Genomic DNA, 6,862 nt, shown 5'->3' with positions numbered 1-6,862 from the left:
TTATGAAAATAAACAGTATATTTATTAATAACAACACCTCTGAACTCTTTATGAGGTCAGAGGGCTAAGCACATGGCAATCTCTTAGAAAAAATACGTTAAGTTGCACAAAATCACAATGGTGCCCTAGGGGCACGACAAACCATATACTAAGTAAGTGGAATGTGAAAGTCAATAGAAGGAATGGAGCTGTCCAGAGGCTGTAGGATCGTTGGGACCACGCTACACTAACACTAGGTAAGTAATTGGAGGCCCACGGAACGCGTGTGCAGAGTGTGAACTCACACGCGAGATGCGTAACAACGTCTATGGACAGTACAGTTCAAGTTAAAGGTGAGTACGGACAATCCTGACTAGGTAGGACTAAAACGACTGTGGAACTGGACACTAGGACAGTTAAACTACCCTTGAGCACCGAAATGCTCTTGTTACCTCACCCACGGGCCGCGGGTGCACAGGTGTCAAAGTGCGTCGGGTTCTCTCGTTGAAGTCAATGGAGCCTGAAAGAAAAGATGCTGCAGGCGACCAGGAGGAAGATGTCCGGTGCAATCCAAGGGTGGATTGGTGAACAAGGAGACCTGAAAGCAGAGGGGACAATGTTCACAGTCACTAGCCAGTTACTGGAGTGGAACCAGGAAGGAACCAGATGTCGTCGTCGTGTTCAGGTGAAGAGTGGACGCTTGACTCTGCAGCCACGTGGACCAGGAGGTGTCTTCGACGACCAGGATGGAGGCACGAGCTGTCCCACACAGGCTCTCGCTGTTGATGGTGTTGGATCCGGAATCGGCGCCAACAGGCCTTGTCAAATTCAACCCAAGCAGTGAGTGGAGAAAGCGTCTGGTGCGGACTAGGTGAGTCCGGGGTGCCCCTCTTTTGGAAGGGAGCAAGGGCCAGTCTGGAGCAACCAGACCAGCAGCAAAGATTCAAAGGTTCGCTGTCTGGGAGGCCACTAGCCAGACGGCAAGTGACCAGACAACGCGTCGAGCAGCAACAAAGCAGAAGGGCCCCACGCAGATCTCGTGGATGCTGGAGGGCTGATCTTCGGTGCAGGAGCTACTCGGGGATTGGGCTTTTCAGTCCCCAAAGCACTTGGTCGAGTTTACCTCGAGAGTCGTGCTGAAAGTGAAGTGCAGTTTCTTCCAAGATGGCCGGTCCCACGTGTCTCGTCGCACCCACGGGTCTCAGCTTTGCTGCAGATGTGGGTTGAGGTCGGAGAGGTCTGGGAATCCGGGTCTCGTTGGGCTCTGAAGTCTGGATCCTGGTAGGAAAACGACAAAGGGAAGCCGCTGGACGCTTGATGGTGCCTGCTTGTGCAGGGTGTACACTCCTTGCCCACATGGGAGATTCTTCAGTCTTCTGTGGAGCAGAACGTCGAAGTCCAGAGTTTCTTCTTGTAGAATATGTTCAGGATAATCTGATTTGGAATGGGACCAGCTCCTACCTTTATCCTGCTAAAGGGGGCTGCACTACTGACTAGGTCCCTTCCCTGGGTGGGACCAGGAAGGGGGGTGGCTACACCCCCAATCCTTTGACCGGCTTCCCGCCAGAGCTGGGGCAGGGATGCCCCAGCAACTGGTTGGAACCGGTGTATGCACAGGGCACCTTGTGTGCCCCAGGCATGTCTCATTCCTTTCAAGCCTACCCTACCCAATACACAAAATCCTGTCTGGGGTGGTGCTAGCACCTCCCAAGGCAGGAAACCCTTTGTCCAAGCCGCCCTCGCTGGAAGGACTCCCAGCAGCAGGAGGTCAGACTTGTGTCTGTGGTGGCAGCATCCATTTTGTGATGCCAAGGCTTGAGTTAACTTTAACCGGGGTTCTCAGTTACATACATGTCGTGTCCCTCTAAAAGGGTGGAATGCTACCCCCGTTGCCAGAATTGGCGAGGGGGTAGTATTCCAATTCGTATGACACCTTATTCGATATGTTTTGATAATGTTATACCAGAGTTAGCATTTAACCGCAAGGATTATAATCCACTTAAGAGTATATGGTATAGCGTTATCATGGAACAGCTATAACGACTTGGTTCCGCAAGCTGCAAACGGGCTCAGCTCATGCCAGAGCACCATCTCACATAATTCCAAGCACTCTGCCTTCAGGATTGATAAGGCCTTCCATAGGAGTGACTGATAGGAATATATGTGTCCATTTTAGGTTTAGATATAGGGAACTATATCTAAAGCAAAGGGTGATTACACCACCTTGCCCCAGCTGTCATGCAGCCAGTTGTGTCTGTTGAGATGGCCAGCCAGAGGTGGCATAATACATGCTTCAGCCCCTGGTAGGCCCTGGGTACACCTATGACCTGGATACCTAAGGTACACTGTACAGGGACTGATAAGGTGACTCAGTATCTAATTAGATATGTACCTAGGGTACATGGAGTCCATTTTAACAGAGAGAGCAGGAAGCCTGGGTCCTGAATAGCAGGATCCCAGGCCAACTAAGTCAAAAACCAGCAAAACACCAGGCAAAAGGTTGGGGGTAACCATAGTCAGATATCCACCTTCCTACATAACCCCCCCCCCCCCAAACGAAAGGAGATAAGGCTATCCTTGACCAGGTAAGCCTATATTGCCTGAGTGGCCATATGAGGAGGTGCATGCACTGGCATGGTTACCCCCTATCTCATGGTCCACTAAGCAATCCCTCACCCTAAGGGTATCTGAGGGTCTCCACCATAGGGAATCTCTACCTGTGGTGTGTTTTGGTAAAGAAAGAGGCTGGTGCTGGGATGGAGTACTGAAGTGAGGCTCCACTAATGTTGGGCTCAACTTCCTCCAATCACTATCCACCATATATGCCTTTCTTTCCAGGACTGAGTTGCTGTATGCTCTCAGGGTCAACCTCTGGCTACCTAAAGCTGGAGGCTGGGTCCCTCTGTTTGGCTTACTAGAGGGACAGGTCAGGTTCGGGGCGCTTAGGTCCCAGGTTTGGCTGTGCCCAACAGTGTCCATCTGTGGGAGGTCCCTAACTAATTTTAAGGGGGATCCCTCAGGAGTTTGTTTTATTTTCACTTGGCTAGGACTACTAGCTTCAGTGCCCTTAATCTGCTGATTGGGGAGTTCTTTTGGACAGGGGGCCCTTTGGGGTCCACCACTGGCCTCCCTGACCTCCACAGCCCTGGGCTGACTGAGGCAGGGTAGAGAGGGGCAGGTTACCTGCTCCAGACTGGGTCCCACCTTGGAAGGGTCCACTGACATCAGGGGTTCTGCCAGGATAGGCCTGACTACCTCTGGGGCAGTTTCTTCACAAGGGGTAAGATCAGTTCCCTGAGGAGGCTGATCCTTTCCTAAAGTCTGGTGGGAGGGAGATTTCTCTTCCTCCTCAATGCTCTCTGTTTGAGTGGAGTGATCCATAGTTTCAGGCTTCACAACACTATTATCAGTCTGAGTTTAGGCTGTGGCCATCACAACCCCACCAACCTTTTCAGGAAGGGACTCAGTTTGGGTATGGGCTGTTACCATCACAGCCCTGCTAACCTTTTCAGGGAAGGAATCTGTCTGAGATTGGGCTGAGACTGGCACAGCCCTCCTAACCTGTTCAAGAAGATTTACCATCTTAGAATGGGTTTCTTGTTCTACCTCAGCCCAGGCTGAGATCTCTAAATCATTCCCCAGTAGGCAATCTACAGGCAAGTTTGATGACACTGCCACTCTCTTGGGGCCAGTGACACCTCCCCAGCTGAGATGTACCACTGCCATGGGATGATTTTTCTACACCCCATCAATGTTTGTCACCTGGTATGTGGCACCAGGTATAAGTTGCCTTGAGGGGACTAGGCTTTCAGTCACCATGGTGATGCTAGCCCCTGTATCTCTATAGGCCTCAACCTGCAGACCATTGATGAGGGGCTCCTGTCTGTACTTGCCCAAAGTGTTGGGACAATCAGTGAAGTTGGCAAACCCCATGCCATTCTCACAGACAAGAGTATCTGAGTTAGGGGACCTGGTTAGGCCAGAGTCCCCAGGAACTCCCAAAGTAAATCCAACCAAATTCTTGGGGGCACTCCCACCACCTGGGGGATTACTACTAGTAGTAACAGGAGGTTTGGAAGTGTTACTTGGGGGTATGTTCTCCTTATTGTTGTTGGCCCTTGGGCAACTGCTGACAGTTTTCCAATGGCCCACCTGTTTGCAGGTATAGCAATAAGGTTTCTTCTGGGTATTGGAAGGATTCTGGGACCCACCCCCCTCAGAGGATTTTTGGGGCCCTGATGTTGTTTGATCTGTAGATTTATTCCCACCCTTCTCTTGAGGCTTGGTTGATTCCTTCTTCTGGTCACCACCTTGGTTCTTAGGCCTAATCCTGGTTCTGACCCATTTGTCTGCCCTCTTACCCAATTCTTGTGGAGAGGTCAGATCAGAGTCTACCAGGTGCTGGTGTAATAACTGGTTCTGACAATTATTTAAGACTTGCTCTCTCATAATTAGATTATACAATCCTTTATAATCAGTAACTTTACTACCCAGTAACCAGCCCTCCAGAGCCTTAGTGGCACAATCAACAAAGTCAGTCCAATCTTGAACCTGAGTTTTCTGGGTGTCCCTGAACATTAACCTGTATTGTTCAGTGGTTAAACCAAACCCATCAACCAGTGCAAGTTTCAAGACTTGGTAATCATTAGCATCCTCATCTCTAACAGTGAGGAGCTTGTCTCTACCTTTACCTTCAAAGGAGAGCCACAATATAGCTGCCCACTGACTCTGGGGTACCTGCTGTACTTTGCAGGCTCTCTCCAAAGCAGTCATCCACTTGTGGATATCATCCCCTGTCTTTTAGGGGGGCACTATTTTGCTCAGGTGTCTATTATCAAAACTCCTGTCTTTATCCTTAGGGATATTGCTGCCACCAGTGGGGACTACCCCACTCAACTGTTGCTCTCTAGCAAAGGCAAGCTTCTCCTTGGCAAGGGCAAGTTCTTCCCTCTGGATCCTCAGATTAGCCTGCTTCATCCTTGCTTCATGTTCTCTTCTCTGAGGGGAAGTCATTCTCCTCTGGGGAGAAGTCATTCTCCTCTGAGCAGAGGCATGAGAGTGCACAGATCTATTGGAGTCCCTAGAATGAGATCTATCTCTCCTAACTCCAAAGTTAGGCCTGCTTAGGGTCAGTACTGGGGGTCCCCCAGATCCTTCCCTATGTAGGTCTAGGTTGGCCCTTGTAAGTCTGCTGACTAACTCAGGACCTTTGTCTGCCTCATCCCCAGAGATGTCCTCTCCTTCCTCCTCCTCCTCTACATTCTCTGTTTCAGGGAGGTCTGGATCACCAAGTGTACCTTCTAAGGGGGGCATGTTCCTATCTGGATTAGAGGGGTCTGTGTTTGCAGCCCTTCTGGCATCATATGTCTCTAAGAGACCTAACAGAAAAGGAGTGGTAGGGTTAGAACCCTGTTTCAATTTCCTGGAGGTACACAATTGTCTCATCTCCTGGAAACTGAGAGCTGCATATCTGGAAAGGACCTGTGGAGGGTCACTAACCACTAGGGGAGTCTCTGAAGACTCTCCATGGGTAAACATGCTTCTAGCGTGGTGTAAGTGATGCACCTACCTACACTATGGGTTTTCCTACTGATCCCTTGCTAAGAGTTGTAGTCAGGGTGTGCTAGGCCCTTTCTATTACAACAGCTGGTTCGGTAGAACTCAGAGTATTTCTAAGCTTGTTATATGTACCTATAGTACCTTGTGTGAGTGTTGGAACCCGAAGGTCTCTGGTTGGCACAGGTAGGTACTTGTGACAAGCAGGGACCCTGAGACCCAATCGTCAGGGCAAGGGAACTACTCCTTTGAATAACCCCTGCTCACCCTCTAGGTAACGTGGCGCGAGCAGACAAGGCTAATATTCAGGGCGATAGTAAGTTAAGCATTTATGATCACACACAGTAAACCCACTGACCCACCACAAATGGACACCAGTCAAATGGTTGTATCAAAAATACGTATACTTTTATAAAAGATATATTCGAGCAGGATTATCACAAGACCAACGATAACGTTTAGCGAATGGGGGCCACCAGATTACAATAGGCCAACTTAGTCTTTCAATGTTCGTTGTTCGGCAAGGTACGATGACAGGGAAATAAGAACATTGCGGACCCTGGATCCGATATGAACTCGGGTCGGAGTTCAAGTGTACCTTGCTGTGGAAGTCCGAGGCGTTTCAGGCGCGGCTGGTGAGGGCTGACCCCAAACGATGCCGAGGGTTCTCCAGAGGATCTCTCCGGCTCGGTTCCCCTCGAGGAGTGAGGCGGGGGAGCTAGACTGTGGAGGGTAGCGGCGATCCGGGATCGATGCAGCTCACGGGGCGAGGCGCCGTTCAGGCCTGCGGGGCGTACTACTTCTTAGCACGCCGGGTCGTACTCGTGGAACTGTGAGGGACGTCACGTTCTCGGGCAGACGGATGCAACACCAGGCTTCAGGTACCACTGTACGGGGAGGCCTTTCTTGAGGTGCGCCACGAGCCTTGGTATGCAGGAGGACAAAGCGAGACAGTCGGGTACGTTGCAACGAACGGACCGTCCGAGGCTATGGAAAGGTTCTCCGTGCAGATTCCGGCTGGAGAGATTAGAGGTACACAATCGCGCTCCGTTAGCGGCGAGGTGACAGGAGAGCAGGCGGCCCGTCACTGAAGCGGAGAGCGACTCAGGGATGAGCAGGGCTCTCTACGGCGGGGCGACCAGGCTCCGAGCTGTCACGACCTGGGAGGGGGCGAAGGCACCCGAGTCACAACTCTGGCGAGGGAATAAGAACTAAGGCCCAACAGCAGACGGGCACAAGCAGATAGAACCCAGTGATCCTGGGGCTCCGTTCAGGGGGCAAGCTCTCGATCAAGCCCTTGGAGATCGTTTCAGGCACAAGTCTACAA

The sequence above is a fragment of the Lissotriton vulgaris genome, unplaced genomic scaffold (assembly GCF_964263255.1).
Source record: "Lissotriton vulgaris unplaced genomic scaffold, aLisVul1.2 SCAFFOLD_5200, whole genome shotgun sequence".
NCBI classification, from domain to species: Eukaryota; Metazoa; Chordata; class Amphibia; order Caudata; family Salamandridae; genus Lissotriton; species Lissotriton vulgaris.
Note: the sequence above shows the minus strand (reverse complement) of the source record.